This window comes from Lissotriton helveticus, chromosome 3_1, assembly GCF_964261635.1.
Source record: "Lissotriton helveticus chromosome 3_1, aLisHel1.1, whole genome shotgun sequence".
Lineage (NCBI taxonomy): Eukaryota > Metazoa > Chordata > Amphibia > Caudata > Salamandridae > Lissotriton > Lissotriton helveticus.
In genome coordinates, this window is record NC_136061.1 from 923,279,643 (window position 1) to 923,295,678 (window position 16,036).

The 16,036-nt window shown below is 47.6% G+C and overlaps 1 protein-coding gene across 2 annotated transcripts in view; it reads left to right on the forward strand.

Annotated features, from left to right (window-relative positions):
* Window positions 1-1,634: 1,634 nt before the first annotated feature.
* Window positions 1,635-16,036, forward strand: part of NCMAP (non-compact myelin associated protein) — a 990,488-nt gene continuing 976,086 nt past the window's right edge. The window contains exon 1 of one of the 2 annotated variants that reach the window (XM_078681267.1): window positions 1,635-1,986. The gene's annotated coding sequence lies outside the window, so the exon portion shown is untranslated. The remainder of the gene's footprint in view (window positions 1,987-16,036) is intronic. The other variant, XR_013608733.1, reaches the window with a different exon arrangement.

Below are 16,036 nucleotides of genomic sequence, written 5' to 3' on the forward strand. Positions count from 1 at the left end.
CGCCCGAAACACACCAGTGCTGGTGCAAAACCGCGGTATGTTAGGAATCTGAATAAACTGCGACATACGTGCAAACCTGCACTCCAGACCACTGAATGGAAAGGCACATAGTTGTGTAGATCTCACAAAGGAACCAACTGGATAAACACGAAAAAGATGTAGAAGGCGCAGCCACCATTGTTGCTGATTAGGAGCGGCAGATGTTGAAATAGAGCTAGGCGGGCTGCGTGGCTGCCCTTGTTGAAGATTACGTGTAGCGTGCTGTACTACTGTAAAAAAATGCTAATGAATACCAAAAAAAAAAACATAAAAGCGGGCTCCTGTCAAAATATTAAGCATGGCGCCAGTGTTGTTAATATGAAAGCTGGCGCAGTGCGAAAACCTAAAGCACGACGCCCGGGGCGGGCCAGAGATGAGGAGCAGGGAGTGGAAAAGCAGGTGTCCTTGTAGGAAAGCATGTCGTATGTGCAATAGGAGAATAGGGAACACTTTCTGGGGTGACTGGTGAAGTAGCAACCCTGAATGGGGGTAGGAGGGAAAGAAGCAACACCGACCGTGGGGGGTTGGGGGTTAGGAAGAAGCATTACACACTGGGTGGGAAGGGAAGAAGCAACGCATGCAGGGGGTGGGAGGGGAAAGCAGAGGAAAGAAGACAATAAATAACAAGCAACCAGTAAACGTGTCCGTCCTAGATAAACAAACGCATTTTAAAACAAGAGGTGCTAATGCTACCTGCTGTGCGTCTGAGATGCCACGGAGTGCTAGCGGAAGAAACGATCGCTATTGTAAACAAGCTGAGGATCAACGGGCGCGCACGACGCAGCGTGGGCGTGCACATCAGCTGAAGATCGCCGGAGAAGACACAAGTCTGCCTTCTGCCGTGACTGACCCGATGCGGAGGGAAAGAGCGGGGGGGGGGGGCGGCAGAGAGAGAGAGAGAGAGAGTGTGAGAGTGTGTGTGTGTGTGTGTGTGCATGCATGCATGCGTGCGTGCGTGTGTCTGTCTGTGTGTCTGGCGCATGCCTGCCTGCCTGCCTGCCTTTGTGCGCGTCCACAGACCCTGGTCGGCTCGTCCACCTCTCTGTAGTCCCTTGCTAGCTTACTAGGCGACAATAGTTCTCGTTGCCGAGACCTAAAAAACGAAGCTACAAGTCCCAGAATGAAAAGTATTGGTAGCTAAAACCTAGGACTGGAGAAATGTATAACCCTGGCGGTTGTGTACTTCTGCTCCTCTGCTTCTCCTACATCTATAGGAGGGGCTCAAAGTGGCCTTTTGTGCCCGTGTTTCTGTGTGGCCAACCGACCCTGTGCTATTGATAGTGCACTCGCTTCTAGTGCTTAGCTTCGCTCATTCTGAATAGAAACCTACAAGTCCCAGCATGCTTCACGTTGGTGCAAAATATAGCAGAGATGGCTGGAGGTGCCCCGGTGACATGACTGTCGCCAGCTCGGCACACCCTCCACGTCTTGCGTCACACACATTCACAAGCAAACACATGTTTGGGGTCTGTTACGACCAGAAGAAATCCGAGGTGAGGGGGGGGGGGAAAGTTTAGGAAGTAAACAGCACCGGCCTTTCCACCCCCGCCACCGCTCGTAGTTCCTCCCTCCCCTCGCTGGGTACGGGGAGGCAGGCCAGCCCAGCTCTGCCCAGAAGGGGAGGACCCGCTGCAGCGGTAGAAACTGCTGCCAGCCCGGTTCACCTGGCCGCGAGGGAGTGGCCGAGCCTGAAAAACAGGCTCACGCCTCAGCAGCAGCCTGGCCATGGAGAACAGGCGAGCCTTGTGAGGGGAGAGAGCAGGCAGCGCGCAGGAACGGCCCGAAGTGCAGCTTCTCCACCCTGGGAGTCTTTTCAGAGGCGAGAATGGGGAGGCTCATACCGGGGCATGAAGGGACGAAGTAATGCCGCGCCAAGGAACCTTTTTATGCGCAGCACCGACGGAGGAAAGTTAAACGCGGAAAATCCACGGTACAGGTGAAGGAAAGGTAAGGAAAAAAAGTCGCGCGTCACTGTGGGGTGGGTGAAAAAATGCCACCTGCACCAACCCGGCTGTAAATTCCAGCTGACCTCTTACAAATGGGTTCTACTGGGTCCAAATCAGAGCATGCAGGTGACTGGCCGCGCGCTCAAGTTTCCCCCCCATCTGATAATATTTTATCCTGCCCAGATAATTTTCTCTTTGTATTCTGTCACTTGTAGTCCTGATATTTTTGTAGGATAAAGTGGACTAGGTGTGCATGAATGCAAAGAAAACCTCAGATAATGAAGTACTCTGTGACATGGGGCACTTGATAGTTCTAGTTTAGGCACATAATATCAGAAGGAAGTCTAACATCCAAAAATGATCAGTCAGCAACTGAATTGAAGCGAGTGATACTTTAGATAGGAAGCCAGCAAAACAACATGCACATTGCTAGCCATTCGGTGTCTTCTGTAATTTATGTAGCGTTTAGTTATTTCTAGCTTTTAGCCAATGCACTTTGCATGATAGGCATTTTACGCCTTTTCCTAGAGGAGGGGCTGTAAGTCCTAGACCGCAATGTGTCATTTTTTGCTAAAAAACTGCGGTTGGACAGAGGGCATGGGGCGGTGAGAGAAAGTTCAGAAATGGCATATATTAAGGCAAAAAATAAAGAGCCTCGCATTAGTGTGCCACTCTGTGCTATTGGGGACATGGTATTCGAGGGTGTTTGATCAATCAATCCTAGTTCATTCTGGGAGTTGTAGTTCTGAGTCATGTCAGTTGGTGGAAACAGTTGTATTTCCACAATTGTCTCATTTTACAGGAATGTGTTATTCTCCACATCCTGCCCACAGCACACTCACTATCATTGTGGTGTCTTCAGCAGACAATGCTTTGGGGTTGAATACCAACCCTAAGATACAAGTGTTCATTAGTACATCATATGATGACTAGCAAGCAGTGTTGTCTAGAGCCAGAAGCCAAAAACAACTTTTTATGACCCTAACCTATATACAGCTCTGTATTAAACCCATCCATGTAGATATGTGGAACTTTCTTGACGAGGAGTTCAGAAGTGTTGCTGTAAAACAGTGCAATTTTTTATTTAATATTTTATGTTGTCATTACTTTCAGAAGTGTGCTAAGTTTTTCTTATGTAAGTGAAGTCTTGCGCAGCTTGCGCAGAACCCTTCCATTGCTTTGTCTGTAGCTGAGGGCTCTTCACGCGTTTTGGCCCTGATGCAGTTTTTTCTTTGCAGATGCACAACATTTCACTATGAGTGGTAGTTGGTGCTGAAAATGGATGCACCATTTGACTTTGGAATTGGAGGAATGTTGTCGATGTTTGTTTTTGGTTTTTTAATTGTTATTTTTTTGTTATTTCATTTCAACAACTTGAAAGGGGTCTTATTTTAACATACCCCGTGCATAAAGCTGTCCGGGCCAAGTAAAGGTATTGTAGTATTCTGTGAAATTACCAGATGTTTGCACAAGAGAAACTCGCATTTGTACACCTCATGTTTCTGAGTGTGATAAATAGCAGGCTTGCTTAACTTTACCCAAATAGCTAGCACCCCATATACCCTCCTCTGTAGAATGATCACTGAGCTGTTTCTGATTGAGGGTGGGGAGAGCTCTGGACTAAACAGATATAGAACACCCTCCCTGCAGTCTTCCTTAGCAAAGTTGTCTACCTAAAAAGTATTCTGAAAGCTTCCCGCAATCACTCCTCCAGACCAGAAAGGGTTAAGGTGATTCCAGGCCAGCTTTAGTGCTGATGGTGCCAAAATCTTTTATGGCTGACTTCCTTCGCAGATTCTCAAACTACTACCCTCCAACAGTGCCCCTCGTCTCTCCCTAGCCCTTCCCTCACATGCATTTCCTTTAATTGATAGCGCTGCTCATACGAGTGTAGGGTGTCAGAGCACTTTGACAATCATACAAGTGTGTAAATCAGTGAATAGGAAATGATAGATAAGACAATGAGGGATAAAGGGTGCAGGAGTCGCATGTCATCCATGCAAGCAGGCAGTACATTTTAAATGTGTTTAGACAGGAGAAGCACAAACTCAAGATTTAAGGCGTACCACAGTGGTTGGGGTAGGCTTTACTAATAATAATGTAATCCTACCCAAACAAACCCTTTATAGCAATATTAGGATAATGAAACACTGAGGAAAAACATAACATTCTAACCTATACCTTGCAATTTGCATGCAGCTCTTTGATGACAGTTCATAGCTCACTCTGTTGTATTAGGATTGTAACTTACAACCTGAAAAGGAGCAAAACAATCGCTTAGAGACAAGTATTAACCCACTGAGCTATTGACATAAAATAAAATTCCATGATCTGCACTGTACATGTTCTTTGCCGCAGGTGTATCAATGAACCCTCTGTGCTACTTTGAGTCAAACCTGCCACTAAAGCCAGACCTGGGTGATTCAGTTCCCAGAGCTGGCCTGTGTAAGCATTTCATTCATTCCGCCTGTTAAACTACCAGTTGCATACAAATCTCAGCAGCAAGGACTGAACCCACTGAGCTATTTAATTATTTTTACTACCAAATATCTCTCCCAGGCTCCAACCTTGAAGGAGCTCAGTTCCCACAAGGGTGCAGATATTGGTGTACATTCTCAGCCCTTAGTTCTGTGTAGACAAAGTGTACTCTTTCTTTCCTTTCAGCACCATCAAAGTAGTTGTTTCTGTCCATTTCAAACCAAAACGTTCTGTTCACTAAGTAGAGTAAATGTGACTCGTAATGTGATCTTGAGGTATGGTAGTGTCATTTGTATAGCGCACGTCCTTCCTTTGGTTTTGGCCCTCTTCGTTGATGGTCTTGCCGAAGTTTCCATGGCAGACTGGAGTAGTCCAGTCATGATGTGTTTTAGTCTCTCTCTAGGTTGGCTGGCTGCAGTACTTAATTTCAGCCAGTGGATTCCGGGGCACTTAATCATCAACACCGGCGCTTGAGCTCCAGTTAAGGACACATTCATTTTTGGTGGGCACAAGGAAATTGAGTGATTCGCCCAGAATCACAGGATGATAAGCTGACGCCCAGACTCAAACCTGGTTCTCCAGCTCCAAAGTCAGCAGCTCTGGGCATTATGGCACATCCCCACCCCACAAATAGGGTTTGATGGTTCAGTGGTAGGCAGCGCTAACAGGAGAAATGGGCTGGTCGAAGCTGCAGCCTGATGAGAGTCCAAGCACTTATTTTGTTTACGAATTAACCACCGCTTGGCAGTATCTGCTAATGAACTGTGGGTGTATGATGTTGTGTTGTCTCAGCGGTGCATCTGCAGCTCTTTACTGCTGCTTCAGCCTCCGGTATAAATGGTATTCAACGTGGTGATGCAGCTTTATAGCATCTTCTAGCTGTGCTGGACCTATGTGTGTTTGATGAGCTTGTGCGATGTTCTTGGTGTTTGTGATGTGGAGGTTTCCGTAGGTCAGATACCTTGTTACGGGCAGGAAAATGCTTCAACGCAAATGAACAAATTTGTTATAGGTGACTAACTAACAAAAGGGCTTGGTTTTTGCATCTGTGTTTCAAAATGTGATATATAATGGAACCGAGATACATGGAGGTGAAGGTGAAGTAATTTGCACAAGATAACACAATTTGATCATGTGTTGGCTCGACAGAGTCCTACTTCCACAGCAATGTTAATAGTCTTTTTACCTCAAGTGGCACTTTCAGGGCAGTGCTTCTTGACATTGCATCCCTTTTTAAAAAAAAAAAAATACCTGGGGAATTTTTAACTTTTTCAAAATATTCGTGGACTGAAATTAGAATGGTAAATAAGCCCCCTGGATTATTTTGGGGATAAAATGCACTTTTTCTAAATATTCTAGTACGGAGTTAGAATAATACGTTTGCCTTCCAGCCTCCACTAAACCCTAAACTGCCCTGAGGTTGCAATGTCCACAGCTGATAAATAACCTTAACTTAAAGCCACATTTGGAGTGACTAGGAAGAGGCTGGCAGTGGACCTGTAACACAGCTGGCTGCTGTGGCGTCCCTGAATCCACAGAAGAGATATATATGCACGTGCTCTGAGCACAAAGTGGAGCCCCGTGCTCCCGCTCCTCAGTGGATTCTTCTAGACTTCACGGGCAGATGTTTATAACAACGTTCTTTTATATAGCTCAAACTGTCGCACTACTGCCATTTCCAGGCGCTGTAAATAAAAGATGCTACTATTACCCAATTCATAGTTTTTAATGTACACATCTCCGAAGAATGGGCGGCTCTATTTGCCTTGGTGGGGACGGTTCAAACTCTCGACATCCAGGATAAAGGATTTGTCAGCACTAGCGGTCCGTTCAGTCAGCCTTCCTTCTGGACGCCTCATGCTTTGACGCGGCTGCTCTCCCATCTCTTCTAGAATCTTCCATGATGTCAGACCAGGGGACGTTAGACGTGTCCATTAGTGCGTGTCGGTCACATCCGGTGCTCTGAGTGTTTAATAGTCTCAAAGGCTGGTGTCAGGATCAGATGTGTAAATGCCTCTTTCTCCCCTCCACGTGTGATTATATGTGGGACTGACCTTCGAGTAATCCCTTGGAGACATCCATGACGGGCGGTAGCCTGGGGTCTAAAGCCGGTGGCATGTCGTGTACATATCTCTGGCTCTTCAGAAGCTCAGGACTCTTGGCTAGCTTCCATATATTAGCTGGCATACAAAAACACTCCCTCTCCCCCCCCCCCAATGCATGCATTAAACAAGAGTCCCTGCAACAATTAAACTCAGGAGACTTGCTTTGATTTTCTGCAGTGTGCATGTTTATTAAAAGGTTCACAGGTCAATTACTTCATTGACCTCCAGTTCTTTATTTAAAGTCCAAATTATTATTACACCACAGCATTAAGAAAACTCACACTTATATACATATAATTCTTTTACCGCCCATTCTCCAATGGGCATTTGGTTTAACTTTGGGTTGCGCCAGCAGGCCACAACCAAGATAGCCTGCTCTCTTCAAGTTAACCCCCTTCCGGTCAACCGAACAGCAGGTGGATAATGAGCCACCTCTTGTGGCAACCAGCGGCTCCCGGGGTAGGGCTGGAGAAGCCGAGCCACCAGCAGGTCAGCCCCAACTCTCCCGCCAGCCCGGAGTCCATGATGATTTAGAGAAAAAGCTGTTCAGAGGTAAAACTGTCACTGGACAAGAAGTTCCCGTGGTATTCTTGTCCGGAACCCCGCCACAGGGCGAGGCGCTTACTGGCGGACTCGACCTCCCCCCCCGCACTCGAGAGCCTCGGAGATGGCTCCTAAGATTGTTTGTATAAATATCTCAGTGCCAGCCTCTGAAAGGTGTACTCCGTCTTTCGCATATAGTTCTGGCCTAAACGTTTGAATCAACTTGTGACGGATAGTTCCGATGCTGGACTTCTGTAGGATTTCGGCCACTGACTGATTTAACCTTTTTATGGATCTATTCACTGCCTTCACGGGTGCGCCACGCGGCCATACCTGCCTCGGAATGACTTCAGACCATAACAATATAGCCTTAGGCAAAATATTTTTGACAGCTGCTAGAGTCGAAAACAAGAATTCCTTCACTCCTCTACGTCCGGCCGGAATCATATCATTACCTCCACAGTGCAACACGAATACATCAGGATAAGGCATGCCTCTGTCCAGGGCCGCCTTTAAATCTTTCGGTACGTCAGCTAGGAGCTGCCCGCCTATCCCCACCCAATGGTGATCCCATCCTTGGGGGACAGGCCCCTTTTTTTCAAGTGTCTCTTTGAAGACTACCCCCGCCCTGCGAATGAAGGAGTGGCCACACCAACATATTTGGATTCTCCGGGGGGAGGTACCTATATTAACATTAAGAGACACGGTAAGCACGGATTAGGCAGAGAGGCGGGAAAACATAACGAAAGATTATTAAACTAATTGTGGGCGTACATAACGTTCGTAGCATGCTGATTTCCAACGACCTAATCTCCTAATTGCCTGTTCTGGAAGCCCCAGGCCGGCTGCTGTTGTTGCCGCACCGATGCGAAAGGAATGAGATGTAAAGCCAGCTGGGTCAACGCCGATCTTTGCCAAGGTCATTTTAACTACCCTTGTAAACTGGAACCTGGTGAGAGGTAGCCCGTTCCTGTGAACCAGTACTCTATCATCTGCCCCTCGAGGCCTGGATTGCATGAACTCCCTCATCAGTTTAACTGGACAAAAAGACTCACCCTCTGCTCTCCCCAACTGAACCCAGGTCCCTCTAGCCAAAGTGTCCGTTTTCGACTTACGCACTCTGAGCTTCAGGACGTCCACTGACTCTATTATGTCTGAACACCTTAGGCCACCCTCACTATCTGTTTTGGACGCCGGGAGCAATTCCGAGATTCGTAGGGCTCCGCAAAAGGCTAACGCATAGGCTACCCTAAATAACTGGGTCTCATAAGATGAGAAACAAACAAGGGGTAACTCATCCAAGATTTTTACCAATTTTTCTACATCTATGGGCCTTCTAGAGTCCTTTACCCCCGGCGCCAAGCGCTCCCAACCCTTCACCGCTCTTCTTACCCTCTGGTCCTTTGTTGGGTCTGGGACTCCCTGCAACCCTGCATAAAATGCCAGTGCTGATAATTGCTTCTTCATACAAGCCACCGATTTCCCTTCCTCTTTCTGTTGAACTATGAATCCTAACACGCTCTGGGGCACAAAAACATCCACCAGGCCCGTTCCCCTCAAGTATGACATATAACATTCCCAAGACCTTTGATACATACTCTTAGTCTTGGGGGCCAAGGACGCTGCTATCAACTCGGAGGCAGTGGGGCACCAAGCTTCCATAGCTCCGCTGGGAAAGCTGTCATTGTCGTCTCTGCTCGCGGCCAAAGTGCACGGAATTCTGTCAACTTAAAACGAGACAACGCATCAGCCACTTTATTCTCAACACCAGGAACATGCCGCGCAGTAAAATGGACATTGTGTCTTAGGCATTTCAGAATTAAATCTTTTAAGAGACGGAGCACCCATGGGCAGGTTGCTCTCTGGTTGTTGACCACCATCACCACAGACATGCTGTCTGACCAAAATACAATGTGTTTGTTTGAGAGCACATCCCCCCACAAGTGCAATGCCACCACTATGGGAAACAACTCTAGGAAAGAAATTTTACGGGTCAGACCTCGTTCTACCCATCCCTCAGGCCAGTGCTGCATACACCACTTCTGGCCCAAAATCGCTCCAAAACCAATACTTCCTGCAGCATCAGTGAACAGCTCCAAATCGGCATTTGAGGTGCTGGCAGACCGCCACAACACCGCGCAATTGAATTCCTGTAGGAAACACTTCCAAATCCATAAGTCCTCTCTCACCTCAGCTGATAATCTAACTCTGTGGTGTTTCGCACGCAGCCCAGACATTGCCCTTGCTATGCTCCTGGAGAAAGCCCTGCCCATTGGTATGACCCTCAAGGCAAAATTCAGCTGTCCCAAGAGGACTTGCAACTGGTGTAACGTTACCTTCTTTGCTCCCAGGCAGCTATCAATTGCAGCCTTGAATGCCTCCACTTTTGTCTCTGGCAACCTGCACACACCCATTCTAGTGTCAATTTCAATGCCCAAAAACATCAGACATGTGGTTGGGCCTTCTGTTTTTTCAGCCGCCAATGGCACCCCCAGAGCTCTAGTCAGTTTCTGGAAGCCCAGCAGGGCCTTCTCGCATGACCGGGAACCCTTAGGGCCCATGAATAAAAAATCATCCAAATAGTGCACCATAGCATGGGATTTGTCTGAGATCAGGAATTGCTCCACCGCCCATTCTAGGAACCTGGCAAAGGTCTCGAAAACTGCACAAGCGATAGAACACCCCATGGGCATGCACAAGTCTATGAAGTAGTTATCCTCGAAAGTGAAACCCAACAGCCTGGTATCTTCTGGGTGAACAGGAACTAACCTAAATGCTGCCTCGATATCAGCTTTGGCCATTAAGGCCCCCTCACCCATCGCTTGCAATTTTTCAATGGCCGTGTCGAACGTTGTATAGCGCACTGTGCACAGTTCCGGGTCTAACTTATCGTTGACGGATAACCCTGGAGGGCTTGATAGGTTATGTATCAGGCGGAACTTACCCACCTCTTTTTTTGGAACTAAACCTAACGGCGAACAGACCAGATCAGGTTTCGGAAGATTTTTAAAAGGTCCCGCGACCCGTCCCAAGGATACTTCTTTCATGATCTTTTCTCGCGCCACCTCCCTGTTCTGAAGCACTGATCTTTGATTGCGGGGCGGGACTTTGGTAGGGGATGCTGAAGACGGGATTCGAAAACCAAATGTAAAGCCGTGAAGTAGGAACTGAGCCTCCTCGAGTCTATCATATTTACTAAGGAGGTGTGTCAGGACATGACGTTTAATTGGAGTTGGGAGCCTTGTCGGTTGTTTTGGGTGGCTTTCCTTTCGGAGTGGTGTGTGTGGGCTGTTCTTTGGGATTTCCACTTTTTTTGAAACACCTGATTTCTGGATGGGATGCTCCCCCGCAGTGCGAACAGCAGTGCTTGTACCTGCACGAGGTCCCCCTAGTACACTCATTTCTGTTAAACTGCCAGCAGGCCTGTTTTTTATCACCGACTCCCTTGTCACTCCGAAAGGACTGACCCTGAGCGGGGAAACTGGTCTTAGATGTTGAGGGTGAAGAATAAAACACTGTGTGCCATAGATTGATCTCCCGTTGGTCCCATGATATACCTGGGTGTACTGCCTTCATTTGTCTGAACAGTCTGTCATACTTTAACCACCCCAGGCCTGGAAATTCGGCCGCAGCCCCATGTATTAGTGATATGTAACTCATCATTTGAGGACCCAACACGGGATATTTTTCCAGAATAACTGCGGCGTAAATGGCAAATCCTGTGATCCAGTTTTTCATGGACCACTCTGTCCATGATTTCTTCTGACCATATTCACCCTCTTTCCCCCCTTTTGACTTCCCTGCCGCCACCCCTGCATTAATGAGGTCGAACACTTCCACATATTCGCCTCTGAGTATTCTCTCTTTTATATCTGCAGGCACGTGCCAGGTGATCCCCGTAGATGGCGATAGGGTCATTGATGATGAACCAAACATTAGCGGGCTGAATGCTAACAGTGGGTGACCTGCCGGTTGTCCCCCTGCCCCCCCTTGGATCTGACCATTAGGGGACCCAGACAAATCAGTCGCAGTGTTAGCTATTGGTCCCTGTGGTGTAAACCCTAAATTCGAGTAAGCGTTCAACATTACCGGCCCCGCACTTGTTGGGTACGCCATGGTGGGAATCATGGAGCTTATGGGGCCATTACCAATTGCTTGCCCATGGGAACCATACAGTTGCATCCCCGGTAACTCTGCGACCCCCCGGGTTGCACCCACACTTGCGACACTCCGCTACCTGGTTGCGCCACTACTGACGGTAACGTACCCTGTGAATAGGGCAAACCCGCATGAGCGGCAGGTACCCCCCATATCTGTGTAGAATTAGCAGCATCATTCTGTCCCTCCATGCCGTCACTGTCTTTATCTGCGGCTGGATTCAACTCAATTGTCTCTAGCACCTCCTCCTCACCTGGTGATGCTGGTTGGGGCCCGGTCGCCCTGGGCCGCTTGCCTTTTGCTGCCTCTTTGAACCTCTCTGGCGTCCGCCTCGCTCTCTTGCCTCTCCCTCTTTCCTCCTGAGGGTTGGCGTCTGCTCCAGCCCCTCTCATGTTCTTTAGCACCCAGTCCATGCCCTTTTCTCTCGTGAATTCGAGGAGCTCCGTGAAAGCGAGGTACCCATCCTCCCTGGCTGAGAACTCCTTGTCCTTCCGTGCTCTTTTTGGCGGCATCCTGCGCTTAAGGAAAACAAGCGTTAGCAATCTCAGAATTATTACATGCCTTCTTTTGGGTTATCCTGGGTCCCCCCTGCCTTAGCATGACACTTGTCCACCATGAGACAATCCATGTTACCGCTGCTTGCGCCTCACCCCTGTATACTATAAAGAGTAACAGGATTGCTAGTTTATTGCTTTTCTTCCCCAGCCGTAATGATCTTTCTTAAGATGGCGTGCCCATAATAATTTAAAAGCAACCCCTGCATTAAAGAACCCTTGCAGAAGCTCCCATGGATCGATCCATAACAGTACATCATAAACATGCCCGTCACTGTCTCTTTCCCTCGTTCTCTGCTAATGTAAACAAAGACCCAGAGACCTCCGCTCCCTAACATTCGCGCTTACTGATCATTGCAGAGCCTTCGATATGCGGACTGAATCCCCCCTGCTACCCAACGATCCCTCCTATTGAAGTTAACATCGATTGAGTCAGAGTGGTGCAGGCGCTAGGGCTCCCAAGCGACATGATCCCCAACAATTCTTTGTATTTTACGGGCATACGTTTTCAGCCGCCTAGGGATTCTGCTTCCCAGTCTCGAACGTGCTCTTCCCGCAGCCGCGCTCTCAGACTGGCCGCATTCTCCCCGACGCGCACGCACTCAGCAGCACTCACCCGGCCCGCGATGCCTGCCAGCGCCACGAGCCGCCCGCTTTACTCATCTCGCACTCACTCGTGCCCAACTCGCACGCCCATTCACGCGCGCCTCACACACTGCAATGGCCCACTAACCTGAACGAGTCAGCTAGACCCACGCCGCTTACTCCTGAACGCGGCGGTCCCGCGATGTCTCGTCCTGCCTTCTTCTGGAGACGTCCGACTCCCCGGTGGTCAGTGGACGAAAAAGGAGGGTCCCAAGATGGACGCAGGCTTTTAAGCCTCGCGCCCCACTATCACTTCCGGGGCGTGAATAAGCCCTACTGGCATTGGTCCTTGGCCTGTATTCACTTCCAGGTCTAATGCCCCGGAAGAGACTCACTGACGAGGTCGGCCCCTTTGAATGCCACTAATGACGCCGCTCCCCTAAGGGGGCGGCGCCTTGCAGTCTCTCTACGTCACTTTTCTGAGAGGAAATGACGGCGCGCTACTGTGGACCTTCCGTGCATATCATACAGTGCAATGACGAGCATGAACGCTCGTTGTGCAATGAAGGGGAAGTGCATTTGTGCAATTTGTTTATCATTGTGTTAAAAAACACGAAGTGCACCAGCATTGTATCCAGGTCCTTTCTGTAAATGCAGAAAAAAAGACTTCATCCGCTTCCGTAATACCAGTAGACAATGTAAACATCAATTTTAAAACACATTTCTTGAAATATAAATCGAAACATCGGGAATTGCTCGGAGGTTCCCAATTTTTATTAATTTGGTTGGAACAGTACCCACTTTTTTTTAATGAAAAAACAACCGTTCATGCAGGCTGAAAGGAGAGAAGGGTCTCCTCTACTGTGAAGTGAGAGGCAGCCGAAGAAGAAACCAGCCTTGTCGCCACGGTGCCTGATACCTGAAAAAAATGTACAAGTGTGCAATTGGTTAATCAGCAAATCTAAAGGCTGCTTGGGTGCCTATAAAGGCTTTAATTAAACGAATCTGCCCTTTCAATGAAAAACTATAAAAAAAGGTTTACACTAGGTACAGTCCGTGTCTTACTAAAACATAACTTTTGAAAGGTCTGTAAACATTAAACCAAATATATAATTTTGCATATTTTGAGACAGCCTGGTTATACTGTGTACAGCCTTATGCTGTGTATAATGCATTTTTTAAACTTACACACATTCACAGTGCTCTCTGTCACAGGCTTCGACCTCTTAGCACTATAAATACATGTCACTGTTTGCCCAGTGCACCAACCACGATTCCATTTCGTGACTGCCTGGTAACACCCACAGACAGGCATGACTGCCTGGTAACACCCACAGACAGGGCCGTGCTGGCCATGGCGGGCACCAGGCATTTTCCCGGTGGGCCAGAAGCGTGGGGGCCTGTCTTTGAGTGGTGAGGGCCGTTTTGGTTACTGGGAGCCGGTTTTGCAGCAGTGCTGCAATATCAACCCCCCATTAACAAAAGCGGCAGCAGTGCTGCTCATTAGCCCTCCCCCTCGACTCCCCTCTGCCCCCTTCCCCTAGGGCCGATCCAGCTAAATTGCCAGGGCTGGTTTGTGTTCCTAGTCCAGCCCTGCCCAGTGCCCACAGACATCTGAAGTGATCACATTAACACACCAAGCTTTCTGCCCAGAGATACATTTGTGGCATTTATTGTTCGTTTATGGTGTGTGCATTATATTTTATATGTAGTTACCTGTAGATGAAAAGGTCAACATAATGGAGAATATTTTGTTCTTTTTAGCCACATCGTTGACCCCACCCACCACACTCGCTGACCCTGTCCCCACTGTACTCAAGATCACAGTTCCCATACTTTTCTTTATGCACTTCAACTGCTAAAATTGCTGCGCTTAATAATAAGTGTACATGGACACGTTTCGAACAACACCAGCCCAAGATTGCAAGATGAAAAACTTGTTGATCAGTGGAAACACTAAGAGGAGAGGGGGGAGTAGTGAAGAACAGGACTTCATGTCACCACCAGGATGCCAATTTTACAGCTCACGGTTGTCTTTTGTGATACTTCGATGGAACTGGAATTCTACACGACAGAGATGCAACCCAGTCCCAGTCCCAGACTTATCCTAGGAAAGTTTGTGCATTCCCATGTGCTCGGATGCAGAGGGATTTCCTCAGGAGCAATGTTACGTACTATACAATAGAATTTTGAGAAATGCCTTCCTATGGGTAAGAAAGCATTTAATTTTTCTCTTTTTTTTCCACTTCACAGGAGATACCCCTTCCAGCATATCTCCAACAATGTTGGGGGTGGGTGAGTCTCTTCTCACCCTGGAAAAGGATTTGCTCCTGCCCTTGACAGTAGTAAATCTCTGACCCCTTCCCAAGTGGGAGTGGAAGGAAAAAACATGTTTATGCCAGTGGCGTAACACTAGCCCCCACGTTGCGGGGGGGGGGGCTCAGGCACTGTACAAGGGCGACAGGTCCCTGGTCTCAGAGCTCCTGACTGGGTCCGGAGTGTTTGGGGGATCCTCAATGTACTTTGCAGGGGAATCCCCCCCCCCCAAGCTTCCTTATGCCACTGGTTTGTGTGTGCATGTGTGCACAATTATTCAGGTGATCCCAGCCCTGGAATGCCCACTCCACTCCAGTGGGACTAGATTTACTCAGAAAAAAAGCCTGTGTGCTTATCAAACCTTTTACAACCTTAAGAGCAAAAATAGGCTATTTGGGGCATGTAAGCAAAATTTACAAGAGATATATGTTTGTGCATTGAACCTAAGGCTACAACTCTTGGCATGCACTGATTTGGTTAATAGAAGACCCAGATTAGTGATGTGCTGACCTGCCAAGAGGAGCATGTCCTGTTGTTCGACTAGTTTTCCCCCTTTTGTACTCCTTTTCTTTCCACCTGCTGAATATACAATGTTCTAAATTAAATGGGTAGAAAACAGACAGACTAGTGTTGAAGAAAGATGCCTATAACCAGCCTTTACTGTCCTGCTGCCCCTTCCGTGACTAAAATGGTGCCTCAGTATGCCATTGTTCTGTTACTCATTATTATTTTGTCTTTCATACCGGTGTTGTTTCTAGTTTAGGCAGAAGGTAGCTCTGTGGAAACTAGCATTGGCAACCCCAATAGGCCAGCTCTTAAATAGTTTCTTTTTTTGCAAACAAAAGAAATCTGCAAAAAAATTGACAAATACAAGAGTGCCCAGGGACTCTAGCCCTGGCACTGAGGTGCACTCATTTTTTCTAGGGGCTGGACATGTGATCAGGGAACATGTTGTAATTCACAATACGTTACAGCAGTGGGCTTACCCATTGCCCCGTGCTGTAAGCTGTTGTGGTCGAATGCAAAATCAGAATGGCACTCAAAAATACCTACAAAAATAAGCTTTCACTCACTCTTCGTTCACTGATTTGTTTATTACATTTTTATTTTCCTTTTTTTGGGGTGTTTTTTTTTCCAGAAAGCATGAAGCTATCTTCAGCTGAACCTAAAAAAAAGTAGTTGTTTACCTTGACAGCAATTTTTGGATGACAGAATATATAGTTTCCAAAAATTCAGCATCTGTAATTATGTTACCCCCAAAACAGAAATATAAGAGGATTGTGTTTTTTTTTTGTGTGTTGCCAAAAGTCAA